Source organism: Tupaia chinensis, unplaced genomic scaffold (assembly GCF_000334495.1).
Source record: "Tupaia chinensis unplaced genomic scaffold, TupChi_1.0 Scaffold143651_1, whole genome shotgun sequence".
NCBI classification, from domain to species: Eukaryota; Metazoa; Chordata; class Mammalia; order Scandentia; family Tupaiidae; genus Tupaia; species Tupaia belangeri.
This window is the reverse complement of record NW_006203500.1, coordinates 2038472-2048386: the sequence shown is the minus strand read 5'-3', so window position 1 is coordinate 2048386 and position 9915 is coordinate 2038472.

The window sequence follows — 9915 nt, the reverse complement described above, 5'->3', positions numbered from 1 at the left end:
CCCAGCCTCTCAGGAGCCCAGGATGCTTGCTTCCGGCTGAGAGCAGGCTCTTGGGCATGCCCAGCTGGGGGTGGCTGCCAAAGACCCCCACGGCCAGCAGCGTCTGCCCTTATGACATGTGTGTCAGGCCAGCAGCCCTGCTTGACCCCAGAGGCAGCCCTGAGATTGGGCCCCATGCTCTGGGGTTCACCTCTGTGGGCTGGTCAGCAGCCAGTGCCCAGTGAGTGGGTCAGAGCCAGACGGGGCCGGCCAGGACTAGGAAGGGAACTGGGTGGGGTGGTGACAAGGGGCACCAGAGCAGGAGCTTCAGGTGGGAAAAGTCTGGCCTGGGAGTCGGCTGTGTCCAGGTACGCTCCTGTGTGACCTGGTGGGTTGCCCCTGCCCTCCCCGCCGTGCCTATGAAGCAGACAAGATGCTGTTTGCCACCCTGCTGCGAGAACCACGGAGGAACCCGGATGCCACATTTCCCGGCCTGCAGCTGTCCTGCAGCTTCAGTTTCCGAGTGTCCCTAACCCCCTCTCCACTTGGCAGGACCTGTCCCAGCTCTGTCTTTCACATAGTGCTCCCGCAGACTGAACCCCTTTCCAACTGGCCCCCTTTTCTGTTCTCCATCCACCCCTCGCCAACAAGTTCATTGGGCAAGGTTTGGTTCAGATACCACCTCCTCCAAGAAGCTGCCCCTGGTCTTTTCCTCCTCCCTCTTCCTATCTGCTTAGGCTTTCGATGCTACACTCAGGAACCCGAGGGCGATAGGGAGCCATAGCTGTCTCTAAACAGGGAGAAGTGACTTCGCACCTCTCCTTGGTGGCTCCAGCAGGGACTGTGCAGACAGGGTTCTCAGACATCCAGAATTGCAGACTGGGCAAATTTCAAAGGAAATATTGCAGACCTAATGAAGATTGCAAACTTTCTAGTTTTCCATGTTGAGACCTTTAGAAAAATAATTCACCTTAATTTCCCTCTTTTGAGAGTTTTTTTTTTTTTTTGAAGATAAATTTTTGTTGTAGAGCGTGTGCACTCACCTGAGAAACAGAGAGACAGAAAGTGAGAAATCACCCCCCAGGGGGATGGCCATGCCACAGTCCCTCCTCCTCCATTCTTCTCTGGAGACTTTGGGTACGTACGCACACATGTCTAGCATGAGTTTCAAGTCTCTGGGTCCAGGACTCGAACCACAGTCAGCCATGTAGGAGTACAACAGTGTAACCATTATGCCACCTGCTGGTCTCAAAAGAATATTTTCAAATGAAACACAAGATCTTCTAGGGGACCAGCAGGTGGCATGGTGGTTAAGGCACTGGACACTCCCACATGGCCCACCACAGTTCGAGTCCCGGAGCTGGTGGCTTGCTTTCTCAATTCCCCCACCCCCTGTGTCCCTCTCTGATCAAATTAAAATAAAAATGAATGAATGGATAAATAAAATTTTTTTAAAAAAGATCTTCTCAGGACAAAGGCTGCTCCATCGCGCTGAATGAACACTCAGCCTCATGTTGGTCATGTCATCCTAGCAGTTGCAAATGTGACTGTGATCAAGCCCCACCAAGGTCTGTCCCCTCATGGCTTCTCTTTCTGGTTGCCTGACCCCTATTCCACGTGGGGACTCTCCTGCTGGTCCCCAACTCCTCTGGGGCCCTCTAGCCTGACGAGTCTCAGGGGCCAACCAGATGAGCATGTGACCCATCCCTATGATGAGAATCAAACCACGAGGAGGCCCGGAGGGCTCCTGAGCCATGTGGCAGGTCTCTCTGACTAAGAAGGAAGGACATTCATGTGAACAGAGACCAGGGGACGATGAACAGATGCCATCCACATGTGTGTCCACTGTGCACACAGGCAGGCAGCCTCCTGCCACAGCCCAGTGGGCTCTGACCACTCAAGTGGCGGCATGCGTGCCGGCAGGACTGCAGCACCTACACTGAACCCTGCAGAATGTTCTGGAAGGAGACTCATCCTCCCTTTCAAGGGCAGCCTGTACTGTGTATATCTCACTGATCGTAATTAGCACTGGAATTCCATGCCCAGCTTCAGTGCTGAGGGCAACTCAGCATTAAAGGGTGGGCTGGGCCCAGAGAGGGCCAATTTTTGCCCAAGGTCACAGAGCTAATTAGTGGCAGGGTTGTAATAATAATAATAATAATAAATTGGTTTAGAGGCGACATGAATCTGTAATCTTGTCTCCAGCTTTCCTCTGCCTCTTTTTTTTTTTGGAGAGATTTTCACTGTAGGGCGCGTGCGCTCTCCAGACAGACAGAGAGAGACATAGAGACAGAAAGCGAGAAATCACCCCCCAGGGGGGATGGTCATGCCGCAATCCCTTCTCCTCCATTCTCTCGGGATCTTGGGCACGCACGTACACGCGCCCGGCGTGAGTTCTAAGCCACCGGGTCCGGGACGCAAACCGCGGTGACTACGTGGGAGTCCAGAGACATAGCCATTACGCTAACTGCTGGTTCCCTCCTCTGCCTCTTAATCCCTCTGTCAAGATCAAATATCAGCGGTCCTGTTTCCAGATGACTTCAGGTTTGAGACAGGTGGGCTGAATCCATTTCAGACCACGTTCCACTCACCAGCAGCTTTACCCGGCCAGTGCTGGCCCGGTCTCGATTCTCCAAAGATGAAGTGACTTGACTCCATGTCAGGCTTTGAGCTGGCATCGAGGACACCAAAACCATGGAAATTCAAACCTGGGGCAGCTCAAGCCAAAGATGGAGCTTGAACTCAAAGGCAGGAAGAACCAACAGCCCTCTGGTGGGTTGTCATCGCCTGAGCATCTGTCCTGAAAGCTTCCTGGAGGAGGCGGTAGCGGAGCCAGCCTTGCACAGGTAAGTGCTCACTAAGCAGCTGTTACTCACAGTCGTCTCTGTGGGCGGGAAGAGCATGTGGGAAGGGGTGAGCAGCTCTCCCAGTGTTCCCGACTGGGAGGCCGGCTACACTCGGGGGCTGGTGGTGGGGAAGTGGGTAGAGAGATGAGGGTGGAGATAAAAGCGGAGGCCGGCCAAGGGTCTAAGGGTGGGACAGGCCGGCCCGGTGGTGCAGCGTCTGTACAGTGCTCCACGATGCTGGGGCCACATGGAGGGTCCTGGGTTCCTAACCCGAGGTCTCCCTGTGCAGGCCAGGTACGTGTGATCCTGGCTGGGGTGGACATACCATGAGGACCTTGTCAGGGGCTCCTGCTCTCTCTGTCCCTCTCTCTCATGGAAGAAATAAATACATTTTCAGGTCTGGAACTCACATCGGCCATGTGGGAGTTCAGTGCCTTAACCACCATGCCATCTGCTGGCCCCAATAATCCAGAAACTTTATCCCAAAAAAAGGAGTTGCCAGGTGGGAACAGCGAGGCAGTGGTTGTGGAGGAGAGACTGTGGCTGAAGGGAGGGGAGGGTGGACGCTGTGTCTTTAGTGTCCCCAGGGCCTTGTCCATGGTTGGGATGGACAGATGTGGAAGGGTGAGGAGGGGAGGCTGGAGAGAACAACAGGACGTGACCCAGTTTTGGAGTGAGACGGGCCGGTGCAGTGGCACAGAAGCCCTGGGGTTTGGAATGAGCCCCTGTGTGACCAGCCAAGTGTGGCAGCTGCAAGAGGGTCCTGCAAGACACCCTCATGATGTTGGGACCAGGAGGTGGTGTAGCAGTTACGTCGCTGGACGCCCACATGGCCAAACATGTTCAAGTCCCGGACCCAGTTGCTTGAGAATCACACCAGGTGTGTGTGCTTGCATGCCCCAGATCCTGGGAAGAAAATGGAGAAGGAGCTGTGGCATGGCCATCCCCCGGGGGTGATTTCTCGCTCTTCCTGCCACTGTGTCTGTCTCTCTCTTCCCAGCGAATACACATGCCCTAAGGCAAAAACCTCTAAAAAAGAAAGAGACACCCTTGTGTTGCCCTGATGGGGATCCGAGGGAGGAGGCTGCAGGCACTCCTGGTCACAGCCACTTCCCTGCTTCACAGCGATGTGTCCAGGACCAGTGGCTTTGAGACAGAAGTCCCCACCACGCAGACTGGAGAGAGGAGCCAGGCAGGCCTGGCGGGAACCAGAGGGCAGCCTACCTGCACCTGAGAAGGGGTCCCAGTCCTGACGGCGCCAGCACACCCATGGTTACAAGTACTCTGTGACCTCCAGCAGTTGCCGGGAGTGCCAGAGCCCAGATCCGTGTGCCTGACTCTGTTTGGGACTGTCCAGCAAAGCAGGAAAGACAGGTCCACAGGGGACCAAAGCCCCAGCTGGACCCCATCTCCCAGCAGCGGTGTTCCTGCCTTCACGAGTCTCCTGCTAGGTGGAGCAAGACACCTGTGTGTAATAACACACGCACGCTTGCACGTTGCTGGTTCGAGGACAGCCTGCTGCCTTTTGTGGAAGGCTGATGGGTGATCTCTGTAGGAGCCTTTAAAAAACAAATCCTCTGGGGCTGGTGCTGTGGCCTAGTGGCCAGATCCCATGTGACCGACCACAGTTTGAATCCCAGCCCAGCTGGAAAACACACCAGGCCCGTGTGCATGTATGCCCTCCTCCGCCCCCAAAGCAAATCCTCTGTGAAGTTACAGTTATTCTAGGAGTGACTTAGGGGATTATTGGAGATACACAGGAGGATGTTCTGAGCAGCTCGTTTGGACTGCCACCGGGGCAGCCAACAGTGCAGGATGGTAAAGACACTTTTCGGCACAGTCCCCACACTGCCTGCACAAGGGACTGGCCTCGTGGAAAACAGTCCGTCCACAGACTGGGGGTGGGGGTCCCAGGATGACCCAAGAACACCACATCCACCGTGCACCCTATTCCCACCACTACCACACTGCAATACACAATGAACAATCACACAGCAATAGGGCTTGTGTGCCCATGAAAACCCAAACCCCTCACTGATCTGACAGGGGATGGAACCCAGGCAGCAGTGGGAGCGATGGGGAGTGGCTGCAAACACACTCACCCTCCGCCCACCCCCCACTGCACAGCCCAGCTGACTGGCACCAATAAATGGCTCGGGGGTTGGAGACCCCAATATATGGGACATCTGAACCATGGACCACTCCACAATCATCACAGTGCATATAGAAACGTTTACCCGAAGGATAGGAAAGCATTCGGTCAGAAGGACATTTGCACACCCATGGCTGTTGCAGCATTATTTGCAATCGCTAAAACATGGAGCCAACCAAAGTGTCCAAAGACTGATGACTGGACTGAAAAACTGGCACATATATACTGTGGAATAGCACTCAGCTATAAGGAACAATGAGACAATGAGACTCTACCATTTACTTCAAAGTAGATGAATACAGAAGACTTAATTTTGAGTGGTGTGAGCCAGACTTTGAAAGATGCATACTGTATATCCCCACTCAATTTATACACTTTCTCTCTCTCTCTATGTGTGTGTGTGTGTGTGTGTGTGTGTGTGTGTGTGTGTGTGTATCTTAATATCAGCACTCTGGCAGAAGGAGAGAGATCTGAAGATATGATAGTGGAAAGGATAAATGTAGCTACCAGAGTCTGTAAGGGAGGGGAGTGGGTGGTAGAGAGTGGGCGTGAAGGGCAAAGGGAAGAAACATTTAACACCAAAAAAATGTAGAATGCTCTGTTGAAAACTGTATATATGTATATTGTATACATCATAATGGGGACTTTATGTAAAATGTGAATTTAATTAATCTGAGAAAGAAAAATGAAAGACAAAAAATTAAAGGTGAACTGGATTGTTCAATGCACATTAGCAAAATGCAGATAATAAAGCATGATGCATGGCCACCGCGACGCGAAGTCTGTGTTACACGTAGGGAAGAAGGGCTGAACACTGTCAGCTGTGGTGGCTCCAAGTTCAGATTCTATGTATTTGCTATTTTTCTCCTAGAGGCTTTTCCACATTTGCAAAGTTGCTGACAATGAATGTGTATCATATCTACACAGGGAGGCATGCGCTTGTGTGTGTCTATGTGTGCATATTTCTCCAGCAAAAAAGGGACCTAGTTCAGGTAAATATCCACAGTCGACTCACTGCTCCCCCAAAGCAGGGTCCCCTCTCCCTGCTTGGAAACTCTTACGGAAAATACCGAGTGTGTGAGGCTGGCTCGGCCTGCTTCCCCCTCGTGGGGCTCCCAGATGGACCATCCCCAACCGTGTGGGCAGTCAACCGCCAGGAGCTTGTTAAATGCAGGCCTTGTTCCATTCAGGCATTCTTGGGACCAGAATCAAAGAAAGATCTTTTCCCCCAAAATCTCTTTTTACGTGTGCAGTAAAATACATGTAAATGTTACCATTTCAGCGGCATTACGTACACTCGTGCTGTTTTACAACATCATCACTATCTAGCTCCATAACTTGTCCTCAGTCCAAACTGAAACTCTGTTCCTATTAAATAATAACACCCCATAATCCTCTTCCCCAGTGCCCGGTAATGACAGTCCTACTTTCTGAATGCAAATCCGACTATCGCAGGGACCTCACACAGGCATGGCCACACAGCCCCTGTCCTCTTGCGTCTGTTTTGTTTCACGTGCATGGTTTTTTTCAAGGTTCATCCGTGCCATAGCACATGTGAGAATTTCATTCTGTTTCTGCTGTTGTTGCCAGGGTGTGTGTGTGCTCACCAGAAACAGAAAGAGAGAGAGGGAGCGAGCACCCCTCAATGGGGTGTGGTCACACTGCAATCCCCCTCCATCTCTCCATCCTGTCATGATCTGGGGCATGCACACACAAGCACCCAGTACATTTCTCAAGCCACCCAGGACCAGAACTCAAACTACAGTTGGCTACGTGGGATCCGGCGCCCCTAACCACCAAGCCACAAAGCCAGCCAGTGATCTTTATTTCTTTCGAGTATCCCATTAACACCATACTATGCCATTGTATGTATATACACTGTCTTTAGCCATCCGTAGACGGCTCCGCATCCACAGATGGACATTGGGTAGTTTTCCCTTCCGCCTACTGTGAATACGACGATGTTTCTATGAACATAAGAGTGCCAATACCCATGGCACTCAAAAAGTTCATGGAAGATATGGAGCATAAAAATTTACATGTAAATTTCAATTTTTTGCAGCAAAATAAATGTATATTTTAATTGCATTTTTCTTTTTTCTTTTATGTGCCAGAAAGCACGCATGTTCACGAGTGAGAGACAGAGAAAGAAAGAGAAGGAAAGCAAGAAGGGAACCCCTCATTTGACGTGGTTATGCCACAATCCCTTTTCCTCCATCTTCCCTCCTTTCAGGATTCTGGGCACACACGCATATGTACCCAGGATGTTTTTCAAGACTCAAAGGGCATGGTCAGCTACTTGGGATCCAACCACTTTCCCCATCAAGACTTAGGCAGACCCCATTTTTTCAAAGTCCCCCTTCATATCTGTAAATGTTCCTGCTTTTGATTCCTTGGGTACATACTGAGGAGGGGTTGCTAGGTCATGTGGTCCCTCCGTGTTTAATTTCTGAGGGACTCCCACCCCATCTCCTGCAGCAGCTGTGCCACTTTTTCCTTGCTGCCAGCAGTGCACAGGGGCCCCCATTTTCCCACATCCCCACCAACAGTTGGGACACTCTGGTGTTCTGTTTTGTTTGTTTTCCTTTCATAACGGCCATCCTAGTGCGTATAAGGCGGTACTCACTGCAGATCTGATTTGCCTTTCCTTAATGACTGGTGATGTTGAGCATCTTATGTGCTTATTGGTCATTTGTATATCATCTTCGGAGAAATGTCTATTCCAGTCCTTTGCCCATTTAATTTTTTCTTTATTATATTTATTTATAATTTTTATAACTAGAATTTTTACTTATAGACTACGTTAGACTGTGATTGGGAGAGAGAAGTACCATCCATAGCATCTGGCCTTCCCACAATCCCCTTCCTCCAGTTCACTATGAGCACCCCAAATGTCAGGTGATCAGGGCCAGGGATACGAACTGCGGTTACCATGCAGGGTCCAGCCTCTCAGCAGCGCTTTACCCTTAGGTCATGGAGCTTGGCCCTGGCCATTTTTAAAAGAGATATTTTGTAGTTGTTGGGTTGTAGTCATTCTTTTTTTTTTTTTTTTATGTTTGCAAGTAGCTTTCTTCTATTTAATTGTCTTACACACGTATTTATCTAACTGGCAATTTTGTAAACATTTACTTTAATGTGAAGATTCAAAGGGAAATGTAATTTTCTTACAAAGATTGTGAATTAAAACACCGTTAGCTGTATCTGCTAGGTGCCACGCCAGCCCCCCTGCCTGCCTCTTCTGCCTGCTTCTTACACCAAGGGAGTTCTGCTTTACAAAAGAAAAGTCAAAGTAGCCCTGACTCACCCACCAATTACATTTTCACTTTTCCCGCCCAGCTAACTTTTTTAAAAAAACTTACTAACAGAGTTGTTGGTGCAAATTTATTTGTAATATAAGTGAACAAAAGGGCCAGTTGGTTTCCTGCCTAGTCAACACATCAGCAAGGAGATGACCACTTAAGGGTCACACCTCGGGGCCCAGGCTCATCCCTTCCCAAGCTCCCTTCCTCTTGTGCTCTGCCAGTCTGTATGTGCTGGGTTCACTCCAGCTTGTCCCCTGACCCCTCAGGATGTCAGAGCCAGAGGGACAAAGAGATGGTCTGGGGCATAGCAGTAAACCCCCACCAAGCACGCCCCATCACGGGGCTCTCCCACACTTAGGAGTCAGCACGGGAAGAGGGCGGACCTGCTACCTAGTGTTCGCTGTCCCTTGTTCTTGGTACCACTCAAATTCTGGAAAAGAGCAATCTTTCATTTGTAATGCAATACTCTTAGGTCAAGTCAACTTACTATTTTTTAATGCTGGAAAAAACATAAAGGAAAAAGGAGGGAGTGTACAAGTAGAATTAGTATTTATATTCTTTGACTCAGCAATTCCATGACCAGGGGTTTATCACAAGGAATTTTCACAGGCATACACAAAGATTTAGTTGCAAGGATAATTATCATTTAAAAAAGAAGCAAGGCGATGAAGCTGGAAACATCAATATCCAGTGGCAGCATATGGTTAACAGAAGAATAACTGTAGAGAAAGCCCCAACTGATGTGACTACCCAGCAGCCATTCCGGCAGAGACAAAGTTGCAAAGCCACAGCACAGCCTTTCCTGAAGAAACAAAGTTGCGAGACCAGCAGTTAGCAAAGTAGCTATGTCACTGGACTCCCATGTAGATGACAGCGGTTCGTGTCCCGGACCCAGTGGCTAAAACTCACGCCGGGCATGTGTGCGTGTGTGCCCAAGATCCTGAAAGGAGAATGGAGGAGAAGAGATTGCGGTGTGGCCATACCCCTGGGGGGTGTTTTCTCGCTTTCTGTCTGTCTCTGTCTGGCGAGCGCTGGTGCCCTTATAGCAAAACAGTGTTACCCCATTTTTGTCCCAAACACACGCTTAATTGTCTAAAAGGGAAGGAAAAAATGCCAAAATGTTAACACTAGTGATCTCGTTTGGTGGATTCTCAGGTTTTATTTTCTTTGTATATTTTCTCAATTTTCCAAATTTTCTGTAATAACATTTGTGGCTTTGCAGTCAGAAAAAAATCAGTTCGTTTTAAGGCATCCACCAGTGTTATGTCCAGGGTTATCCGATTTTGTAAAAGTCTATGTATTCACACACACATGGAAAGGGTTCTCATTTTCTTACTTTGGACTAGCCCAAGTTTTACGCATTCCCTATGGTTGCTCTATTTGGTTTGGGGAGAAGGAAAAAGACCAGAAAACTTGTTAAACTGTTAAAAATTTAATTTAAGTGAAAATCTGAACTAAATAAAATCTACCTGAAAGAGTTAAACAAGCAAACACGGATCAGGCCCAGCAGAAGAAGGCGGGACTTGGAAATTGAACCACAAACAGCACCCGCGGCCTCCTAGAGGCCCCGCCCCAGCCCCGGCCCGGCCCCGCCCACCCCCACGCCCCGCCCCCTCGACTGCAGCGCTGCGGCCGC